General features: G+C 43.7%; 1 long non-coding RNA gene across 3 annotated transcripts in view; it reads right to left on the reverse strand.

Annotated features, from left to right (window-relative positions):
• The window catches only part of LOC110260343 (uncharacterized), a 190,420-nt gene that overhangs the window by 35,662 nt on the left and 130,254 nt on the right, over positions 1-24,504 (reverse strand). Inside the window, exon 5 of one of the 3 annotated variants that reach the window (XR_014844547.1) lies at positions 21,387-24,436. The exons of the other annotated variants lie outside the window; for them this stretch is intronic. This is a non-coding gene — a long non-coding RNA (uncharacterized LOC110260343). Of the gene's footprint in view, positions 1-21,386; positions 24,437-24,504 lie in introns of those variants that run through there. 3 annotated transcript variants of the gene reach the window in all.

Consider the following 24,504-nt stretch of genomic DNA (forward strand, 5'->3'; position numbering starts at 1 on the left):
GGAATCGGTAAGAAAATAGAATCGGTAAGAAAATACAATTGACCCTTGAACAGCACACGTTTGACCTTCGTGGGTGCTCTTGTACCTGGATTTTTTTTCAGTAAATATACAGTTGACCCTCTCCTGCAGGTTTCACATCCATGGATTCAGCCAACTGCAGACAACTGAGGATCAAAATTTCTATACTCAGTTCACTGAATCCTCTGATATGAAATCTGAGGACGTGGAAGTGGCACTAGGGGTGGATAACTGTGGATGCTAAGACTCCTCCTTCGCTAATAGAGGAGCCCTCTGGACGGTCTCGCTATTTCTCACAGCAGTTCGATTTCTCCAAACTCCTGTAACTATGCCTCTTTTACTTATTTTACTTATTTTATTTATTTATTTATTTATTTATTTATTGGTCTTTTTGTCTTTTTAGGGCCGCACCCACAGCATATGGAGGTTCCCAGGCTAGGGATTTAACTGGAGCTACAGCTGTCGGCCAACACCACAGCCACAGCAACTCGGGGTCTTGCCGCATCTGTGACCTACACCACAGCTCCTGGCCTGCAACCTCATGGTTACTAGTCTGGTTCATTAACCACTGAGCCATGATGGGAACTCCATTTTTTTTTTTTTTTTTAACTATGCCTCTTTTAAAACTTGCAGCTCTAGTGGTCATTCTCCAAAGTCTAAATCAGGATGTATAATTTAACCTGAGATTTTTGACCCATGACCAAGTATAAGAGATATTTTGTGAGCTGTATTGTGGACACCAAATTACAGGAACTTCTGGGACTTTTTTATTTTTTAATGGGAAAGAATCAGAATATTTGAAATCTAAAGCATCCTTAATGATCAAGGATTTCTGGACATGATGCTCCCGACAGATAACCCACAAATATCCAGTTTTTAGAGGCAAAGTTCACCTGGGAATACAGAAAAATCATCTGCAACTGAGATAATACCAGCTTTAATGAGACAGATGTGCGTTTTAGCTAGTAAATTAAAATGAAGAAAAGGCAGGAAAGCGAACACCCCTTTATCATGAAGAGATTGTCTCAGAATTTCCGTCTGCATCCTGTGACCCAGTGAAGGCACTGCTCCCCTTTCTGATGTGTCTTAGGTTGAAAAAAGAGGTCTGGGGTGAGAGGCGGGGAGGGATAGGGAAGGAATGATCAAAAAGGCAAGAAATCTGTGGTGTAAACTACAGATCAACTATTACAGAACATCTCATGTGAATAATAGCTGTTATTCTTAGTTTGCTATACACTTTGCGAATGTGGCTTTTGAATAGCATTGGGGTCTATCAGATTGAGTAGGGGTAAAGGCAGGGAGGGGAAAGACAGGTGAAAATTCTATTTTTAGCAAAAACACGGAAGAAAAAAGGTTTGGGGTTTGCATGCAAATTTAGCTTCCTGGTAACCAAGGCAAAGAGGAAAATAACGACGAGCTATGTGACTTCTTTTCTCTAGAAGAAGCAAGCAGGCCAATTACTCAGCAGAGGCAAAGCTTTTCTGACACTGAGCTCTGAAAATAATTTGTCACAGAGGCTTTTGAATAAAGGACCTTGAACGATTTAATGGATGGTATTTTCTAGTTACGCGGTTTTACATGCATTGGAGAGCTGAGCTGTTAGAGAAGTGCCCTTTCATGCAGGATAGGAAAGACAATCTTTTTCTCTCCCTTTCACCCAAACACCTACATCCGAGTCCAGGCACGCAGGCCTTCAAAGGGGCATGGCTATGGCGAAACCACAATTACATCATTACTCACAGCTTTTCAGGGAGGTGATAAGAGGTGCGCTCCCTTTGAAGCTGGAGTAACCATTCATCCTGTCCCAGCAGCCTATATACCGAACACGGGATTTGCGGCAGCTGTTTCGTTGTGCTGCCTATGCTGACATTCCTTCTCTCAAAAAGGAGTAAGAAAAAAATTAAAGGAAGGGAAGAAAGGTGCTCACACAATCTCTTCCACCAGCCAGGTTTGTGGCTGGAGTTGGTCTTGGCCTGAAGGAAAGATCTGAATCTCCATGCTGTGACCCTAAGGGGGCAGGAAGGTGATGGCAGGGACAGATGAAATACTAGGTCCACTGGGTTCTTGGTGTTTTATAAAACATGACAACTTCCAAGAGAGAAAGGTGAGATAATGGCACAGGGGACTGTGTGGCTCAGAACGGCAGCTTCAGGGCTTGCCTGCTTACGAAAGATGCATCCAAACAAAATCTGAACAAGCCACTGGCCGGTGCTAGTGGATTAACACTGGGCTGGATCCCACATGCTGAGATTTCAAAGTTCCTTTGAAGTGAGCATATTAGGACATCACTGTCCAAATCATACCGCTTGAGTAAAATCGAGATGTTTCCTAATCGCTCTGCAAGGGAAGAAGTGTTGATTCATTCCTTAGGATCTCATAAGGAGGAGGAAAAAAAAAATCTTTCTTCATGACAAACACAGAAATAAGAATATCCCATAATGGATAAAAAAAGGACATGTAAGGTACATGGATTTGCCAAAGGTGATTTTTGTTTTTTCTTCTAAAGATTCAGTTGCTTTCGGGAATTCCTAACACTTCTGTTCCCTCAATGGGGGCCTCCATCTTCATAGACCTAATATGAGGGTCGTTTCTTTCAAATATTAAAATTCAACTCGTCATTCAAGTGGCCGTTTTCATTCTTGATTTTGTTCATGTTCCTTTAGTGACTCTCAGGCCGAGGGGCACAAAGTCCTCGGGAGGAGGGGTTAGTCTCGTGCTTCCTCTCAGGGTCACTCAGCTTGGCTTAAGGACGAGGCTGTGTGAGGCCTGGGAGGACATAAAGGTGAGGGACAGTTCTGTCCCCAAGGCCCTCCGGGGTCAGAGCCTGACTTAGGCCACAAACTGGAAGTTCCCAGCTTTGCAGGTGTAAAGGCAGAACAACAGACTGAGTTCCTGGAGAAGTTTCTTTCTTTCTTTCTTTTTTTTCCTAAACAACATCAGTGCTTCTTAGAAAAGCTACAAACAAATCACACCAAAATAAATAAGGAATGTATCACACTCATTAACGCGTATGTAATAGAAACGCGCTGCTATTTAAAGGTGGCGGTAGCATGTGCATGTGACTCTGATGACTTTCCTGCTCTCACATCTGTGCATATTTATAAACCTGTCTCAGCACAGAAACATGCATCACCACTGATCCCTTGAAAGCAGCCGAGGTTACGGCGTGGGGGATGAACACGAAATGTAACTACGAGATGAAGCTTCTTAAAAGGTCAGTGGGGTGGAGAATAGCAATTGTTCCGGCTGAGCAATTCTCCACAATTCATTTTTGATGCAATGACTAATTATTGTGATTATTGTCATCAGCAAAGCCTCCTTCAGAGCTAAACGCGTTCGTTTTCTCTTTTCCTCCCAAAAAAGTATTTTCAGCCTTGGAGGAATTCCGTATGTTTTCTACCTATACTTAGGAAGAGTGCTCTTGTATGTTCCGACAAATGGTGAACTACCAGAGAGGGAGTCCACTCTCCCCGCTGCTCTGCTGCCTGTGAGGCAGTAGTTCTCTCTTCTATCTGTTCTAGAAAGTCAACTGGGGCTGAAGGAAAATAGTTGATAATTTCCTCCCCTGACCTTGAGGACCCACGGACTCACAGCCTGTAGCCAATAAGCTACAGTTTGAAGAGCTGACACTCACGGCAATGGAAGGAAGGAAGATGTGGAGAAATTGTAGGTTTAAAAAAAAAATTATTTTGGAGTTCTCATTGTGGCTCAGTGGGTTAGGAACTGGACTAGTATCCATGAGGATACCCCACTAAGTGGGTTAGGGATCCCTCATTGCTGCAAGCTGTGGTGTAGGTCACAGACTCAGCTTGGATCTGGCGTTGCTGTGGCCGTGGTGTAGGTCAGCAGCTGCAGCTCCAATTCAACCCCTAGCCTACAAAGGTCCATATGCCCCAAGTGCAACCCTAAAAAAAAAAAAAAAAAAGAAAAATTGTTTTTAGTCCCTAAAAGATGACTGTCTACAGTTTTACAGATTTATATCAAATATGTCCTCTTTACTGAGCATTTTTTTCTAAAGAACTTGCAGGAGAGAGTGTGGTTTTGGAGCTGACACACCCACATGGTGGGAGGGATGAAAGACTAACAGAATAATTAGATATAAAAGGTCATTTACAACACCGTCATCATAACTCCTTAAATCCCTATAATGCCTTAGACTTTTCAAAGGGCTTTCACACATATTCTTGTTTTCTCTTTGTGAACTTGGGGATGACATACCTCCTGGATTTGAAACCAAATGAGAGTAGATGAAAAACATACTTTTCAAGATGCGACCTGGGAAGAACAGTTCTCCAAATTGTGAGATGTCTATATTACCATAGAGACCAATCTTAAGGTTGGGTCTTTACCAGACACTATAAAACACTTAGAGGAAAACATAGGCCAAACACTCTCTGACATAAATGATAGCAACATCTTCTCAGATCCACCTCTTAGAGTAATGACAATAAAAACAAAAATAAACAAATGGGACCTAATCAAACTTAAAAGTTTCTGCACAGCAAAGGAAACCCTAAACAAAATGAAAAGACAACCCACAGAATGGGAGAACATCTTTGCAAGTGAATCAACTGACAAGGGATTTATCTCCAAATTTATAAACACCTCCTACAGCTCCACACCAAAAAAACAAACAACCCCATCCAAAAATGGGTAGAAGATCTAAACAGACAGTTCTCCAAAGAAGACATGCAGATGGCCAAAAAACACATGAAAAGATGTTCAACATCACTCATTATTAGAGAAATGCAAATCAAAACCACTCTGAGGTACCACCTTACACCAGCCACAATGGCCATCATCGAAAAGTCTACAAACAATAAGTGCTGGAGAGGGTGTGGAGAAAAAGGAACCCTAGTACACTGTTGGTGGGATTGTAAATTGGTGCAACCCCTGTGGAAAACAGTATGGAGATTCCTCAGAAAACTAAACATAGAACTACCATTTGATCCAGCAATCCCACGCCTGGGCATCTATCCAGAGAAAACCATGACTCGCAAAGACACGTGTACTCCGATGTTCATTGCAGCACTATTTACAATAGCCAAGACATGGAAACAACCTAAATGTCCATCGACAGAGGAGTGGATCAAGAAGAGGTGGTACAGGAGTTCCCGTCGTGGGGCAGTGGTTAACGAATCCGACTAGGAACCATGAGGTTGCGGGTTCGGTCCCTGCCCTTGCTCAGTGGGTGAACGATCCGGTGTTGCCGTGAGCTGTGGTGTAGGTTGCAGACGCGGCTCGGATCCCGAGTTGCTGTGGCTCTGGCGTAGGCTGGTGGCTACAGCTCCGATTCAACCCCTAGCCTGGGAACCTCCATATGCCGCGGGAGCGGCCCAAGAAATAGCAACAACAACAACAACAAAAAAGACAAAAAGACAAAAAAAAAAAAAAAAAAAAAAGAAGAGGTGGTACATATACACAATGGAATATTAGCCATTGAAAGGGACAAAATACCAGCATTTTTAGCAACATGGATGGACCTAGAAATTATCATGCTAAGTGAAGTCAGCCATACAATGAGACACCAACATCCAATGCTTTCACTGACATGTGGAATCTGAAAAAAGGACAGACTGAACTTCTTTGCAGAACAGATGCAGACTCACAGACACTGAAAAACTTATGGTCTCCAGAGGAGACAGTTTGTGGGGTGGGAGGATGTGCTTGGGTTATGGGATGGAAATCCTGTGAAATTGGATTGTTATGATCATTATATAACTACAGATGTGATAAATTCATTTGAGTAACAAAAAAAAAAAAAAAAAGGTTGGGTCTTTAGAAGCAAAATGGAGGAGAGATTTGGGGGGCTGTCAACCAGACTGTCATATTCTTTCTCTTTCTAGCTCATCCCCAAAATTTAATGAAGGAGAAAACTGTCTTGGCTCATCTTGTTTGAATTCATGTTGTTGAATTAATTCGTCTGTGTTGTTTGAACTCTCGGTATAATTGTCAGCTACTTCTTCGCTCAGGCAACTAGGTGGTTAGTTTGATTTTTCAGTCTTTGAATCACATCTTTAACAGCTTAAAATGCCTGATGAGCAAAGAATATGGGGACCACCCTGCTTTTCACATGAATGAATTCTGAGAAGGATCACATGCCGGAATCAAACTTCGTTTCAGTTTGCCAGTTTAAGTAAGGCCAGTTTAAGTAAATCTCCGCACAATACATTCATTTGGTCCATGATTTTAAAATTCAGAACCCCAGAATTTGATACCAGTGCGCAGGGTGGAACATCAGGAACAGAGGGGTGTTAATATATCTGTCCATTCAAATGAAAAATATGTGAAGGGAGAAAATATTTATGAGTGTAGATTTCAGAAAGTTTGGTTAAAAATGGTGCTGGAATGTGCTTGGGCTGTGGGATGGAAATCCTGTGAAATCAGATTGTTATGATCATTATACAACTACAGATGTGATAAATTCATTTGAGTAATAAAAAAATGAAAAAAAAGTGGTGCTGGAATGTGCTAATATCTTAGGGAAGACTATAAATGCCAGTGTATTTTATACTGTCTTCCCTCATAATAGCTCCCTTTATACTCAAATTATGGCTATTTATTACTTAACAAATTGTAGTTTTTAAAGGTCTTTGGCCTTATCCAGAGATATAGCAGGAACTCACCATCACAAGCTTTCCTTTCAGGCATTTTGGAAATAGTCCAAAAATAGACTCTTCATCTTTGACGGCCAGCATGTCTTCACGGAATAGCTATAAGGGTAATTATTCATATTTATTGCATTTTCCTTAACGGCTACTTTAAAGGCATACTTTATGTTTCATCACTCTGTGTCACCATGCGGCATCGTCAGCGTAAACATGAAACCACTTCGTGTTACAGCACAACCACTAAATATCGCTCTATAAAATGGGAGTGCCTTGTTCAACGGCACAGTCTGAAGAACGACTTTTCTGCATCTCTCTAGGCACTGCCTTTCATAATGCAATTCTTTTCCGTTTTAACGGTAATTGGCTTTTCATAAAATCTTAAAGTTGGGAGGTATATGAGTCAAGAGGATTGCTTTCAGCTCCGAGCAGCAAAAAATTTGACAAACAGTAGCTTAAAAAAGTAAGAGGTGCCTTGGGCCCTGACAACGGCCATCCAGCCTCTTTAGCAGATGGCCTTTGTCTTTGTCGTAATACCATGGCCACTGCACCTTGGGCCTCCCCGTCGCATCCCAGGTCACAAGAGAAGGGATGGGTGAATGGCAACAGGCAAGAGGTCTTACTGCTAAGCCAGCCGAGCCTGTCTCTTTTTTCTTTTTAATTGAGATAGAATTCACATACCACAAAATTCACACTGTAAAGTATATCATTCAGTGGTTTTTAGTATACTTCCAAAGTTGTGTGCTCATCACCACTGTCCAATTCCACACCATTTCCATCATTCCAAAAAGAAGCCTGTACCCATTAGCAGCCAGGCCCCATTCCCCCTCAGTTCCCCTCGCCCCTGGCAACCACTTACCTACTTTCCATCTCTATGCCTATTCTGGACATTTCATAGCACTGAAACAATTGAACATGTGGTCTTTTGTGTCTGGCTCCCTTTGTCTGGCTTCTTTCACTTAGCATAATATTTTCAAGATCCATCCATTGAATGGAAGTATTAGAACTTCATTCCTTTTTATGACCAAGTAATATTCCATGAACATAACACATTAGTGTATGGACATTTGGATTGTTTCCACTTATGAACAGTGCTGTGATGAATAATTGCATACAAGGTTTTATGTGACTGTATTATTAACTTGATGTTTTAGTTTGTTTGTTTGTTTTGTCTTTTTGCCTTTTCCAGGGCCATAGCTACAGCATATGGAGGTTCCCAGGCTAGGGGTCTAATCAGAGCTGCAGCCGCCGGCCTACGTCACAGTCACAGCAACACAGATCCGAGCCACCTCTGCGACCTACACCACAGCTCATGGCAACACCAGATCCTTAACCCACTAAGCGAGGCCAGGGATTGAACCTGCAACCTCATGGTTCCTAGTCTGATTCGTTAACCACTGAGCCATGACGGGAACTCCCCAATGTTTTAGTTTTTTAAGGAACTGCTGAATTCTTTTTTCAATCCCACCAGGAGGATGCAAGGGTTCCAGTGAGTCTGTCTCTTTCAAAGCCTTTTCTCAAAAGCCTCTCCCACCCCCTACTCCAGAGACTTCTACAAACATCTCAAACATCTCATTGGCCAGAACTGGGTCATTTAGCTACTCCTATCATTAACTGAGTCTGGGAAAGTGGGCATTCTAGCCTTTTTTCTTTGTTCTTTTTAGGGCCACACCTGTGGCATATGGAAGTTCTCAGGCTAGGGGTCGAATTGGAGCTGCATCTGTGGCCACAGCCACAGCAAGTCCAGATCTGAGCCACATCTGCAGCCTACACTTCAGCTCATGGCAATGGTGGATCCCCAACCCACTGAGCAGGGCCAGGGATCGAACCGTGTCCTCGTGGATACTAGTTGGGTTCGCTACCTCTAAGCCACAACGGGAACTCCCCATTCTAGCCTTTAAGCCTCTGTTGTAGAAAAGGGAAGGAGGTTTGCCCCTTGGTGTGTTAAAGAAGTGATCCTGGTCATTCTCTTCTGCTGGGAAATCCCTTCTTCAAAACCCTTGGCAGAGGGGCACCCCACCTCTGCTAGAACACTGTCTTTAAGATAAGACTCTTATCTCATAAGGGGGCCCCCACTTCACTTTTGAATGCATCTTATTATTAGTTCTTCCTGGGTACTGAATAACACATCTGATAGTTTCCCTTTAGAAAGACTAAAACAAAAGGAATACAGGCATGCAAATGAAGCAGTCATTAATAATGTAAATGTGATGCCCCAAGTATTATTGCCTAGCTCACAGGAGGCTTCTGTAATTGTTTATCTCCCGCCCTGCCACCCCCCACCTCACCTCCTGTCTTTCCCTTCTTTCCGCTGTAATGGCATGGCAAGAGGATGCAGTGTGTTATTCTGTTAAATTATACATCTCTGGGACATCAGGGATGGGGTTGTCTAATTGACTTTGGTCCACACCTGCTACAACTTACACGCACTCGAGCATTAATGACTTTTTTTTCCTGTAGAAAACAAGGAAGACAACTGGTGACAGAAGAAACCACTCACAGACCCACCACTGGATTATAAGCATGCTGGGTGCTTAATGAGTTGCTGAATAATATAACACTTCTTTAGTTCTGTGGCTGCCTCATGATTAAATGCTGTAAATATTTATGATTTATTGCTGACGCTCTAGATAGGATAGGCTTTGGAAGGCTCATGGATCACAGTGATTCTAAAGGACAATAAGGAAATAAAACTATATAAAGCTGCTTATTTATAATGGTGCTCAAATGGGTTATATAATTTTTCAGAGGCTGGTGGAGGTAGAGCTATGCAGTGGCAATGCCGTTTAAATGGTTTCGTTTATAATTGGTAATATGTTTCTCATAATATATTTATAATGAATGGGAGTTAGGGTTTTCACTTTTACGAAGAACCCACTCACCTTTGAAGGGTTCAGTGAGGCTACAAGATCAAAGCACTCAGCTTTGGTTTACGGCAAGTCCTCTTTTGCTGTTTGTGCCAACCAAGGACCAATGCATGGGGCTCTTTCCCCCAAAGTCAGGGTACAGGTTTCTGAGAAGCAAGGCGTGGACATAGCTATACCACCAACCCCAGATGCACCTAATGACCCACCTACAAAACTTTCTGATCCCTGTTTCCTTGGTTCTGCTACCTTAGAGGTCTAGTACCCAAGGAACGGACATTCGTACCAAGTGCATGGCAGTGCTGTGTGGGCAGCTGTGATATGGGCTCCAAGTTCAGAAAACTGGGCTTGATTCCTGTCATGGCTCAGTGGAAACCACTCTGACTAGTATACATGAGGATGCGGGTTCCATCCCTGGCCTTGCTCAGTGGGTTAAGGATCTGGTGTTGCAGTGAGCTGTGGTGCAGGTGGCAGACAAGGCTTGGATCCCATGTTGCTGTGGCTGTGGTGTAGGCCGGCAGCTACAGCTCCGATTCGACCCCTAGCCTGGGAACCTCCATACACCATGGACGCGGCCCTAAAAAGACAAAAACGAAAAAAAGAAAAAGAAAAAAAAGAAAACTGAGCTTGATTCCTAGCCCATCAAGCTGCATGGCCCTCGGCAAGTTATTTAACCTCTCTGGGCTTTAGTTTCTTCTTGGAGTTCCTGTGGATTGAATGAATTAATGCATGTGACGCGCTTACCAATAGGAAGCGCCTGATTAAATATTAGGTATTGTTATCTTCCTTAAAAGGGATCGGAAGCAAATCTTTGACTTACAATATGCCTTGGAACACAACAGCCATCTCGGAAGGTTGTACTAGATAGCTGATTGCTCAGATATGAGGAAAATGTAGTATATACAGAAAAAGAGAAGCTTTAAAGTTTTCCCCCTCCTTCTGTACCCTAACATCTATATGGAGAAGAAAATTATCGAGTCTGGTCTTTTCACATATCTTGTCTAATTGCATCTTTGTACCTGCCCTTTGAGATGATTATTCGCTTTATTTTTGGAAATAGGAGGAAACCAAGACCCTGAGAGATGAACTGATTTGCCCAAGAGGACAACACTACTAAGTGGCAGAGCCAAGATTTGAACCCAGTTCTTTGAAGGGATGACAAAAGTATGTTTTAGTTTTGTTGTTATAAGACCTAGAAAGGCACGTCTGGGGATGGAGGAGAGGAGGAATGAACAAGAGCACCTTAGGGTAATTCTCAACGAAGGAAAGGATGGTTCTCCTTGAGAAAGGGTCGACCCAGGCCTCCGTGCAGACACCCACCCCACGACTGCAGAAGAGATCTCTTTTTTCCTGGGTTTCCCAAGGCAGCTACTTTGAAACATAACGCTCTGCTGATTTTCAATCCCAAAGCCAAGATGCTCAAACAAAATTACGGTTTCTTTTGAACTGATAGGTATAGCCAGAGTCTAAGAGACCTTTGTGTTATAGATGACAGCGTTTTTGCTCCTGCATTTACTCACGCCATTTAAGTGGAGGATAAACATTTCACCATTTCTGGTACCTTAGTGCTAAGGAAGAAAGCAAAAGGTTTGCTGGAAATCCGTGGCTGACAGCTCCCTGCTCTCGGCCAACTAATGAAGTCTCTCCCGCATGCACGGCCGCCTCGTGTATCAAGGCTCAGGTCAGGTATTCATGCCACTGAGGGAATGTCATCTGGTTCCTTATTTGAAAAAGGATTCTTAAAACCATCACTCTCACATCTCCCCAGCTTTGCTTCAGGAAAAAAAAAAAAAAGGAATTAGGTAATCAAGTCACATACGGAGAAGGGAATATTTATGACACTCACGAGAGTAAAATCTTTTCAGAACTGAATGGACGGTCACTCGGTCTCCCTGAAACGTAAAATTCTGACTGGGAGGAAAGAAAAAGTGAGCGAAGCCAAGCTGACCCGCTGTATCACGCTTTGGGGCCCCCCAGCGAAAGGTGTAACTATTCCCATAGGTGAGGTCTATGGCAATGGATAGCATTTATTAAATATTTCCTGTCTGCCAGAGAGACTGTTTTTTTCTGGTTTACTAGATCTGCTAATTAGTACATCTGGTTCACTCCTGCAAGCAGCACCATTAGGTAAAAATTGTTATCTTCATATGAGAAGTGGAGGGGGCTCCCGTTGTGACGCGGTGGAAATGAACCGACTAGTATCCATGAGGATGCAGATTCAATCCCTGGCCTCACTCAGTGGGTTGGGGATCTGGCATGGCTGTGAGCTGTGGTGCAGGTCGAGGATGCAGCTGGGATCCTGCATTGCTGTGGCTGTGGTGCAGGCTGGCAGCTACAGATTTGAGCCCTAGCCTGAGAACTTCCATATGCCACAGGTGCAGTCCTAAAAAGCAAAAAAAGAAAAAGAGAGAGAGAGGTGGAAATTGAGGTTTGGAAAAGACATAGGACTATTTGCAGGTAACATAGACACTAGATGACATAGCAGGGACTCCAATCCAGGGTTGTCTGTTATCTAAAACCATGCTCTTTTCAATTTTCTACATCTTCTCCTCTCTTTGGAATATGACGCCCTCCCCACCTTTTGTCATTGAGGAGTTAGCAGTCTGCAATTGCTGCATAACATTTCATGGCTTAAAACAATACACACTGTGAGTCAGGAATCTGGACAGGACTTAACTGCGTCCTCCACTTTCAAGTCTCTCACAAGACTGCAATCAAGGTGTCAGCCAAAGTTGGGATCTCCTCTGAGGCTTGACTGGGGAGGGATCTGCTTCTGGGTTCACATGGTGGTTGGCGGCACTCAGATCCTGGCAGGTTGTTGGACCGAGGGGCTCAACTCCCAAGGGCGTCTGTCAACCAGCGGCTGCCCTCAGTTCCTTGCTGGGTGGGCCTCTCCATGTGGCAGCTGACTTGATGGACGCCATTGAGAGAGAGAGTCAATAGAGAGAGTCTGCCGGCAGGATGGAAGTTACAACCTTATGTAACATAGTCCCGGCGGTGATATTCTGCCACCCCTGCCATATTCTATGGCTCAGAAGCAAGTCACAGGCCCTGCTCAGGCTCAAGGGGAAGGGATCGCACAGGATGTGGATGATGGCAGGTGGGAGGGCGGGGTCCTCTTAGAATCTATCAGCTTCAAGGAGTTATGTCAAATGTTTTGTGTTTCCCTTTCATTTCTACCAACGCCACAAGCTTGTCGTAAAGCTCCTTGTCCAGGATCAGAGAAAGGCTTTTAATTTTAAAGAACTATTTTAAGATCCCAATGGGGTGTTTATCTCATGCTGGCTGTTAAAAAATAGTGTTGTTTATTATTTCTCAAGACTGGGACCTTAATTCTTATTAGTTGCATTACCATCTTGTTTCTGGAAATAAACTCATTACGTATAGGGCTCCAGGGAAGTGTGCGTTTAGTGGGGTTAGCAGGGTCATGAAATAAATATATGGCCGTATATATTTATACACTCATCAACACTGTGTATGAGTGCTAGGGGCTTTCCAGACCCTCCTAGGTCAGCAGGAGTTACCTCTGTGGGAAATGCAGGCAGAAATTCCTACAGAATCGCCCTAGCACAAGGCTTCTGGAGGCCTAAAGGTGCAAGCTTCCAGTCAACAGAGAACACCATTCTTACAATGAGAAATTGGTTATAAAGGTTATCATTTTCATTGCTTTTTAGTGTCTCAAACCCCATTATACCATTGGAATATAGCCTGCCTGAATTACAGCAGCTTAAAAAAATCTTTTCATCACTATTACCACATACATATGTCTGCGTGTATATATATATGTATGTATGCATGACACCCAAAATTTAGCACCATGAATTCTCACTGCTGCTGCAAAACTGTGTTCCTTCTCAACCGTCTTGACGTTCGCTGCATCCAAAAGAGGCGTTGGAAATCTTCCAGGGCCCAGTTACGCTGGGGGGTGCAAACCTACCCATCGTCCGTCTCCCTGCAATTTCTTCAATAACTTCAGCATAGAGTGACATTGGTTTACCAAGGAAAAGCTAACAGATTTTTTTCTATAAATAACTGGTTGGCAGTGCTGTGGTGACAATTTATATAATAGAACTCATGCTTAAATAATAAGGTAACAGCTTTGGACTGTGAATTTTTAAATGTTTTATTGAAATGTAGACTGATTAACAGGCAAGATTCTTCTTCTAATTATTTTAATTATAGGCTCTTAATGACAAGAAGCCGTAGTAATAAAAACACGTTAAAATTACATTTTTAATGAAGTGGCACCTGGAAGTCCCAACGTCTCCAAAGCAAGTAGGGATAATCTATTGTTACCTAGAAACAATGCATATGTACTTAGAGGTTAAGATGTTCACTGGGGGAATAGGATTACTTATGACCCAGTTTCTCCGAATGCAAATAGATTGAAGAGAACGGGTGGTAAAATGAACACTGGGCTCAGTCAAGAGGCTGATTCCTAGTCCTGGCTCTGTTAGACTGCTTGCCTGTGTGTCCATGTCACCTCCTTTGGTCTCAGTGTTTCACGTGTAAAATGTGGAAGCTGAAATTCATAAATTCTTCAATGTTCGCAGCAGCACAATTTACAATAGCCAAGACATGGAAGCAACCTAAATGTCCATCAACAGAGGCATGGATAAGAAGATGTGGTGTGTATATATATATGATGTGGTATATATACACAATGGAATATTATTTGGCCGTAAAAAAGAAGGAAATAATGCCATTCACAGTGAAATCGATGGACCCAGAGATTATTGAACTAAGTGGACAAAGTTAGACGAAGACATACATCGTATGATATCACTTATATGTGAAATCTAAAAAATGATACAAATGAACTTATTTACAAAACAGAAATAGACCCACAGACAGAGAAAACAGATTTACGGTTACTAAAGTGGAAACTGGGGAGGGTGTAAATCAGGAGTTTTGGATTAACAGGTGCATACTACTAGATATAAAATAAACAACAAGAACCTTCCGTAGAGCACAGGAAACTATATTCAATATCTTTTAATAACCTATACTGGAAAAGAATCCACACATATATACATATATATACATATACACATATGTATATATACACATGTATATGTATGTATATATGTATATGTAACAGAATCATTTTGCTGTACACCTGAAACTAACATATTGTAAACCAACTATATTTCAATTACAAAAATATGAATGAATTCTAAACCCTCAAAAACTTTGTAATTCCATGATCTAATTACTATTTTATAGTGATAAACTTTAAGGGGAAAAGATTAAACATATCTGTCACTAAATATTAATTCATATGCACACATAATGGTGTCAACTTTTAGATTATGGATAGGGCTTTGCATGGAATTTATCAAAACCGAATGTTATTTGGACTTGTATCCAGGTATCTAGCACTGTGCTAAGTACCATGTACATGGGTTTTTTTGTTTGTTTGTTTGTTTTTTTGTCTTTTGTCTGTTTAGGGCCACACTAGCAGCATATGGAGGTTCCCAGGCTAGGGGTCTAATTGGAGCTGCAGCCACAACAACGCCAGAGCCACAACAACACCAGATCCGAGCTGCGTCTGTGACCTACACCACAACTCACGGCAATGCCAGATCCTTAACCCACTGAGCAAGGCCAGGGATCGAACTCGCATCTTCATGGATACTGGTCAGTTCCTTAACCACTGAGCCACAATGGGAACTCCAGTACCATGTACATGTGAGTAGGTAAGGTGGAGAGGTGAAAAAAGGGTATTATTCAGCCATCCACACACCCATTCATTCATTCATTCTCTTGCTTCTATCAGGGAAGGTCTCACTGATAAGGTAACACTTGAGAAATGGAAAGAGAACGGGGAAGGAGCTATACAGATTAATTCAGGGAAAAGCGTTTAAACAGAAAAAGAGCAAACACAGAAGCTCGAAGGTAGGAGTGAGTTTGTTTTGTTCCAGCAACAGCAAGCAGGCTAGTCTGCCTAAAGCAGAGGGAGTGAGGAAGAAAGCAACAGGAGGAAAGTCACGGAGCTCAGAAGGAGCTAGGACATGATGGCATTTCACACGAACGTATCCCATTCAGCACCAGCTGCTCATTCTTATCTGTCAAGTCCAGAGAATCATCAGCCATCGTCTCTACAAATAAGTCCCATCCACCCCTCTCTCATTCTCTTTTTCAGGAATTCCTATTAGAGCCATGTTAAAGTTGTACCATCCACTTTCTGTTTTCTGATGGTTCTTAGTTGTAAACCCTTATCATTCCATGCTGTCTTCTGAGTGGGTTTCTCAGTACTTTTTTCCAATTCTTTACTTATCTGTTCAAGGATGCCCAGTCTAGAGTTTATCCTATTCAGTTTGATTTTTATTTCAGTGATTGCATTTTTTATTTATAGTTTTTTTTTCCTACCCACATGCTCTTGCTTCATCTGACCAATTTTTTTTTTTCTTTTTTTGGTCTTTTTGCCTTTTCTAGGGCCGCACCTGCGGCATATGGAGGTTCCCAGGCTAGGGCCTAATAGGAGCTGTAGCCACTGGCCTACGCCAGAGCCACAGCAATGCAGAATCCAAGCCGCATCTGCGACCAACACCACAGCGCATGGCAACGCAGGATTCTTAACCCACTGAGCAAGGCCAGGGGTCGAACCCGCAACCTCATGGTTCCTAGTCGGATTCGTTAACCACTGCACCACAACAGGAACTCCTGCTTTTCTTTGAACATATCTTTATCTACACTGTTTTGTGTTTGGAGCCCAGGGATAGGCTGGGAACCTAAAGGTGTTAACTGGTACTCTGTCTTCACTAGAAATCTCCTCAGGAGGAATGTGAGACACAAGATACGCCAAAAAGAATTTATAGGCCCTGAGGAGGCTGGGTGAAATCCCAGACTTGATGTCAGGAAAACACAGAACATATCCATGGAAATGGGTGGAAGCCCATCCTCTGGAGAAAACAATGGCTGTTGAGACCTAGGGGATCCCAAAGTCAGGGTTAGATGCCCTTTGCATGTGCCTCTATGATCCGCTGATCCTCCACTCTCGTCCCACTTGTCATTCCCTTGTAATCACCTGAAAGCAGGTATATCTTATTTACACCGTGTCTTCTCTGTCTTGCACCTGCGCCTGCACATGGTAGATACTCAACAAACGTGTAAAATAAATGAACAAACATTGGGCAGACAAATTATAGTGTGAAAAAGATACGCTGACCACACATAACTTCACCAAACACTAAGTATTCATTTTTTCTCTTCAGCTGATCAAAATCCCTTTTTTTCCCCATCAGTGCCTTCTAATCCGTCATCTATTCTCAAAACTGTGATAAAAATCCTTATGTCTCCAACAGCCTCCCAGGCACCAAATACAACCATCTGTTTTCAATTTTTGCCTCGTACACCTCTCAGCAGTGTACCCCCGACCTTGCTTTTGGCAGCACCATGCTGTCCTGTCCCAGAGGATTTGTGACCGCTGTGGGGTTGGACAGCTGAAGAAACAATTACTTGGTCATGAGCAAGCATTTGACCAAGAGCCTGAACGGGGAAGTGACTTATGGAAAGCTGGGTTTGAGAAAATCCAGTCTGAATGTGAGAGGCACGGCTAACTGACAACATGAGACTGGAGGCAGGCAAAAGCCTGAGACACTTGCATGTGACTGTCTTACAGGTCTGTCTGGTACCTTTCTGCTCCAAGAGGCATCTTCTGATCTACACGTCTCCTTGGTGCTCAGTTGCATGGCCTGGGATTTTAGCTCCTCTTCCCAGGACACAAACCCCATTGACTGACGCTTTGTAGAGCTCTCGCCAGACCCATTCTCTGGCATTAGACCTTGTTTCTAAGACCCCTAACTGATGTCTGGGGCACTGGTGCATGTGAGTGAAGAACAGTCATCTCCCTAACCTCCTGCGCTATTGGTGGGAATGGAAATTGGTGCGGCTACGATGGAGCACAGTATGGAGGTCCCTCAAAAAACTACAAGTAGAGGTGACATAGGATCCATCCATTTCACTCCTGGGCATATACCAGACAAAACTGCAATCTGAAAAGATACCTGCACCCCAATATTCATTTCATTCACAGTAGCCAAGACATGGAAACCACCTACATGTCCATCAAGAGATGAATGAATAAAGAAGATGCAGTACATAGATACAATGGGATACTACTCAGCCAGAAAAAGAATGAAATAATGCCATTTACAGCGACAGAGATGGACGCAGAGAATGTCATTCTAAGCAAAGTAAGCCAGAAAGAGAAAGCCAAATACCATATATCACTTATACGTGGAATCTAAAACACGACGCAAATGAACATGTTCACAGAACAGAAACAGACTCAGAGAGAACAGACTTGTGGTTCCCAAAGGGGAGACGGTGTGGGGAAGGGAAGGATCGGGAGTTCGGAATTCGCAGATGTTAGCAAACTATTATATGTAGGACAGATAAACAACAAGGTCCTACTGTGCAGCACAGAACTATATTCAATATTCTGTGATAAACCATAATGGAAAAGAATATGAAAAATTGGATGGAACCTGCATCTTCCTGGATGCTAGTCGGATCCATTAACCACTGAGCCACAACGGAACTCTGGGATGAAAAAAGAATATACATATTATACAATATATAATATATCACTACATTAGTAAACATACAATATATTATATAATACATTATTATATAATGACTATTATAATTAATTATATCATTATATTGTTATATAATTATAATCATATACTAATATTAATAGATATAAATATAATATATTATCTGTGTTAATTATAATATATTAATGTCTGATTTATTAATGTAATACACAGATATATTATATATTTAATACTAATATAATCATAATTATGATATTAATGTAATTATATGTATATTATCAGTCCCTTTGCTATACAGCAGAAGTTAATACAACATTGTAAATCAACTATGCTTCAATAAAATTTTTTTTAAAAAAAGCAAAGAATGATATCCGAGTTCCGTTGTGGCTCAGTGGTTAATGAATCCGACTAGCATCCAGGAAGATGCAGGTTCCATCCCTGGCCTCGCTCAGTGGGTGAAGGATCTGGCGTTGCCGTGAGCTGGGGTGTAGGTCACAGACGTGGTGCGGGTCTGGTGTGGCTGTGCCTGTGGCTGTGACGTAGGCCAGCAGCTGCAGCTCCGATTAGACCCCCAGCCTGGGAACCTCCATGTGCCGAGGAAGAACCACCACCTCCCTACCAAACTCCCCTTGTGGCTCTCCCGCTGCACTCCCTGGGATTTCTAAAACAAGGCCTAGGACCCTGCCTGTGGCACCCAGCTTCCCTCTCTACACTCAGCCCGCGCTTCCCCTACCAGGCGCCTGCTCCGCTCTGGGGGAGGGTCTGGCAGCTGTTGCTTGGCTCTGCCTCCCTGTTGATTCTGTCCCTGTCACTGAGGACCCAAAAGCTTCACACTCCATGCCTGCCTGGAATTGGGACAGAATGGAGTGCGTGGAGCTTGTCTGAGCCCAGAAAACCTGGAGTAGCAGAAAGCTCTCAGGCAGAGGGTTCTCAAGGTAGAAACCCATTAGCAGTCTGGGGCACAAGGAGATGATGGGCTGTGCTAAGTGATTCAGGAAGCCAGTTATCCAAACGGGGGGACAGGGCCAGGGCTGGACTTGCGGTGGGATGATCTGACAGTTTGCTCCATGAGGTTGGGCTGCAGTTCTAGAAACGCCTGCTATCTGAGGTCAGAGCTGGTCACATTCAAGAGAGCAAAGCCTTAGCCTGTAGGTAGGGAGCTAAGTGGCAAACTATCTGGATTGAGACCGGCAGCCGAGTCAGCACAGGCACTGCCTGCAGAGTCCTTGTATACACTAGTACCGGTGTACATATACTTGATATAGTAATAGAACGCATATGTACAGAGTATATAATTCATATATAATTTCATGTATCACAGTGTGTTAAAGGTATAAACACTGTGACTCAGAATTTAAACACCCCTTCTCTCTCTGAAGGTGTTTTCTTATTCCAAAGTGACTGTCCTGTAGTATTCATGTTCTTTTTTCTGCCCCCTGAGTTCCTTGAGAGCTTTGTCCCTGGGGGCTGAATGGGGATATTATGGACCGCGTTTAAGGGCAATAGCCAACAAATGACGCACATAAGATGAAGCCTTTTCTGTCGGCAGCCCATCTAGTGGAAGCCTCGGTTCTCTACACTCAAATTTCCTCTCCTTCCTTTTTTGGTCCTATTCTCTCCTTCCTTTTTTGGTCCTAGGTTACTCTGTCTATCCCCTGGTTACTTGAGTGACCGCTTTTCCTCTCTCGGTCACTCCCCACTATCTCTTTTCTTTCTTTCTTTTTTAATGGCCACACCTGCGGCATAGGGACGTTCCTAGGTCAGGAGTCAAATCAGAGCTGCAGCTGCCAGCCTACACCACAGCCACAGCAACCCGGGATCTGAGCCATGTCTGCAACCTACACCACAGCTCATGGTAATGCTGGATCCTTAACCCACTGAGCAGAGCCAGGGATCAAACCCAAGTCCTCATGGATACTAGTCCAGTTCATTACCACTGAGCTACAACGGGAACTCCCAGGTTCTTAACCCACTATGCCACAGAAGGAACTCCCTCTTTTCATATCTTTATTTGTATACCCCATGGCAATGGGGTGCTGCTGGCAGCTTGTGACCCTTGTTTGTCTAGGAGACGAACATCAGGAGATTGCTTCAAACTGCTCCTCAGAAGACACCCGACAGCGTCTTTTTGTTGGTTTTGTTTCCTGATGCCTTCCTGGTGTTTGGGCATTTTATCTCATTGAGGTACTTGATTCATCATCTGGTTCAAATCCCTGCCTTTCCTGAGTTGATGATACAAGCCATTAAAAAAGCAGGAAGCTGGCTCTGCTTCAAGAAACGGACAGTGATTCCACCTTCTCTTAGACTTATCTCATTGTGAATTCTGAGTCCAAACTCACTTCCACTCTTCCTGGCTCTGGGTTTCACCTGCCGCCTTTATTTTCCTTTGAATCTGATTGAGCGAGCTGGCTGTGTTATACATTCATACAGAACATTTTCTCTTTGAAATTGGCTTATGTGACCTGAAAAGGAGATGAACTTTCTCTCCTCTCTCTTCATCCTCTCTCCTCCTCCTCACTTTCCCCTCTCTGCCCCTCCCAGCCAGGTTAGCACAGTCTTCTAAAGATATCCTGGCTATTTCTGGAAGTGCTATTCTTGCAAACCAAAGTGGTTTGGTTGCTTTGGAAGGGGCAAAAGTGCTAGAAAATGATTCATTGGCTGCTCTTCAGCTCATCCCTCCTCCAGGTGTGCCCAGCACCGAGCTGAGGACCAGAATTGCTTGGGAACCCCCAGGTGTCCATGAATTTCCCTCTGTAACCTGTATAACTTAGAGAGAAATTGTCAAAGCCTCGAGTGCCAACTTTCTCCATTCATTGTAGCTGTAATTAATTAACAATGGCCACTGCAGAGCCGAGCCATTTATTGGAAACCCGCTATCTGGGACAGGAGGTACCTGGAAAGATCCCACAATAGCACCTGTGCAGACACACCACAGAGCAAAGAATTCATTTGAGTTTTCTAGAAGGTGTACTTTCTGAGTAACTAAATTATTCCGCCTGACCTCTCTGAAGCTCTCTTTCCTTCCCCGCTCACTTCTGCTCCTTTATATAATCCACGAGAAACATTTTTCTTCTGATTTGTTGGGGCTCCTTACACACCCATCTCCGGGTCGGTCTCGACTTCGCCCCTTATCTTTCTCTCCCGTCACAGGCAGCAGCGGCATTCGTGTCCAGTGCTGCGGGTTTTGTGTCTTCCATGGGGTTTTTCTTATCTCTGATTACTTTGTGTGCTCCCTTATGCATCTCCTGCGTGGTGGCACACAAAGCCCTTCAGAAGAAGCTGGGTATTGTTTGCCTGCTTCCCGTCATGTGGGTTTGGGAGTTCTAACTTCATTTTTTTTTTTTTTTTTTTTTTTCAGGTGCTGGAGGACAGGGCTGGTCAAATTCCTGAGAAGGCTATGCGGACCGGGTTGCTGATTTATACTTTCCCTCCCGGGCGCTGGAGTTGGCCCTCTTCCCTCTGCTTCCTCTGCCCATCCTCTGCCCACTGAGGCCAAGGGGCCCTGTAACTCACGCCCATGGGTCGCCTGTGCTGTCCCAAATATGCAAGGGGACAATTGCAACTGGACTCGAAGGCCAGCTTGTCCCGATGCCTGGCCCTGCTCTCGATGCTAGTGACACAAATATAAACAGGCTCAGGCCTTAACCTCAAGGAGCTCCCAACCTCGTGTGGAAAAAACGCACAGATTCAACAAGTAGAAGTCAGTAATCACGAAGGGTCATGGCCGCTGCCTGCACGGGGACTGTGGGCGCACGTAGGAATACTGATGATTCTCCAGCGATGACAAGGAAAATCGAAGTTTTTATTAAAAAGAATGCTCTTAAGCTTTGATGTATCATCAGCTTTGGTGTCCACGTGGGAATGGAACTGGACGCCAGGGAAGGGGGAGGGGAAGAAGAGGCCTCTCCCAAAGAGTGTGCAACTCGAGCGTATTGAGTCACATGCACGTGGAAGAGTAAATGATGGAGAACACACTTACAGCACTCCTAACAAACAGGAGTTTTCCAGACAGACAAGGAGGAAATGCTGTTATTGGTGGAGGAAACCCCAACTTCGCAAAGGCACAGCTGGTACTTCCGGTTGATGGCGCCCCAAGGAGACATGGAGGGCCGTGTGTTAGGGGCTGATGAGGTCAAGTGGGAATGGGCAGGTGCTGGGGGAGAGCACTTAGGAGGGCCCATCCTGGGGTGCGAGGACCAGGTAGATTTGGGACAGTATTTATTCAGAGTAGCGGGAAGAAGATGTGTTCTAAAGTGGTGTGTTTTCGAACGCTTTTGACTGTGTTTCGCAGAAAAAGATATATTTTACGTGGTAAATCAGTACATACATATTTAAAATTTACTCTCATTACACACAATTCACTCTGATATTTGCTATATCAGATATTGTAATTCCATTCTCTCTCTCCTTCTCTAAATATATATATTTCAGCCAAAAAAAGAATGGTAGTCATGACTCTCCAAACTTATTTCATGACCGAGTCATGATTCAAAGTTTGGACAACACTGATCTAAAAGGTGAGTTTAAGTTATAGTCAAAGAGGGAAGTGGGGTCAATTCAGTTCAAGGGGCAACCAGAACAAAGGAAGCCAGGGACTCGGCAGGAAAGAGAGAGGCAAGGCATAAATTCTAGGATTTAGCTGGGGAACCAGACAAGGGTGTCAGGAACCAGTTTTTATAGTAATAGCTGCATATCGTGGGACTGGGCTGGTTAGCTTAAATGTATGGAGCTCAGAAAGATGATGAAAGACCTCATATGTTATTAAGTTAAGGAATGTTGGCTTTGTTGTGTGGGTAATTTGATGCTCTGAAGAGTTTAAATAGGTATATCGGTTAGCTAATGCTGAATAACAAACCATGCCAAAGTCTAGAGACCTAAAACACCTTTTGATTTGTTTTTAAAATTCTACTAGACAGTGCTACTGCTCTGGGCTGGGCTGGCTCTGCATTTGTAGGCAGCTGGCAGGTTGGCTGGGGCCTGGCTTATCTAGGAGGACCTTGACTGTGACAGCATCACTTTCTCCATGTGTCTCTTACCACTCTCAGCAGGCTAGTGAAGACATGTCTTATGCTGCCAGCAGGGGTCCAAGAGAGGAGGAAACATACAACAGCTTTTTGAAGTCTCCGCTATGGCAATTTGCCAGCATCCCCTTGGCCAGAGAAAATCATGTGCCTAAGTTTAAAATCAATGTGGAAAGGCACTGTCCACATTGAGCCATTAACGCGATCGGTCTTCACAGTAGAGAAGAAATAGGTCAGATTTGTGTTTTTAAAAAAACTGTCCATTCTGGATTGGAGGGAGGTGAGGCTGGGGGCAAGGGGCCAGGTAGGAGGATGTCTCGGAGATTCAAATAAGAGATGATGAGGGTTCAAACTAAGGAACTAAGGTTGTAGAGGCAGGGGATGCTGGGTTCCAGGGGGTCAATGAATCATACCCACTCCCTCTTGAGTTCAGAACCAATGGAGAGACAGCCTCTCAGAGAAGAGGGCTTTAAATCTGCTGCCAGAAGAGCCTTCTCAAATTCCCTGGACCCTGCTATTCTCCCTCCTCCAGGCTAGGTCTTGGGACAGCGGCTCTGAGGGCAAGTCAAGGTCTGAGGAGTGGATATAAGTGTTCACTGGACTAAGACAGAGGAGAAAGGAAAGGGGATAAAATCTTGCAACACTTAATAGACTGGTTCTAGCCAATCACGAGGTTCACCTGCAGCCCGGAGTTGAGGAAAGAGTGAAGGGAAGATAAACGGCATCTAGAATGGCATCTAGTACGGCATCTAGGACAGGAGTTACAGACTCTCCCGTAAAGGGCCAGAGAGTAAATATTTTACATTTTGTAGGCTATTTGGTCTCTGTTGCTACTACACAAGTCTGCCATGGTCACATGAAAGCAGCAGCCAGAGGCATTGCATCAGTGAATGAATATGGCTGTGTTCCATATATTTATGGACACTGAAATTTGCATTTTCAAGTGTCACAGTATATTCTTCTTTTGACTTATTTTCTACCCTTGAAAAAATGTTAAGAACCATTCTTAGCTCATGCGCTACATCAAAACAGGCAGTGGGCTGGATTTGGTTGGCAGACCCTTGCCAAGTGGAAGTCCTTCCACAAGAAAAACATAAGGTCAGGAGAAGGGAGTTCTTTTTTATGTTTTCACAGTCTTTGCAGGAGACATACTGGAAACCATGCACCAGAGGAAAACTTTAAAATAGGATTATTACCATGGTGTGGGCAGAGTTCAGCGAAGCTAACCTGGGACAGTGGAATAACCTGGGGGTGGCAACATTGGGAAGTGCTTCTCTTCTCCAACCTGAGGCATGAATTCTTAGGGGAACAGAACAGGTCTGTGTTAGACCCAGAGAGAACAACTGAACTGGAGAGGGCCACTCAACAGAAGCATGGCCTTTCGGTAGAGGGTCACCTAGAGCCTGCCGTGACCTGGCAGGGAGGGAAC

Source organism: Sus scrofa, chromosome 4 (assembly GCF_054392235.1).
Source record: "Sus scrofa isolate SSC_HxYL_T2T_F1_AM1 chromosome 4, Sscrofa_HxYL_maternal_Yorkshire_Landrace_v2.0, whole genome shotgun sequence".
NCBI classification, from domain to species: Eukaryota; Metazoa; Chordata; class Mammalia; order Artiodactyla; family Suidae; genus Sus; species Sus scrofa.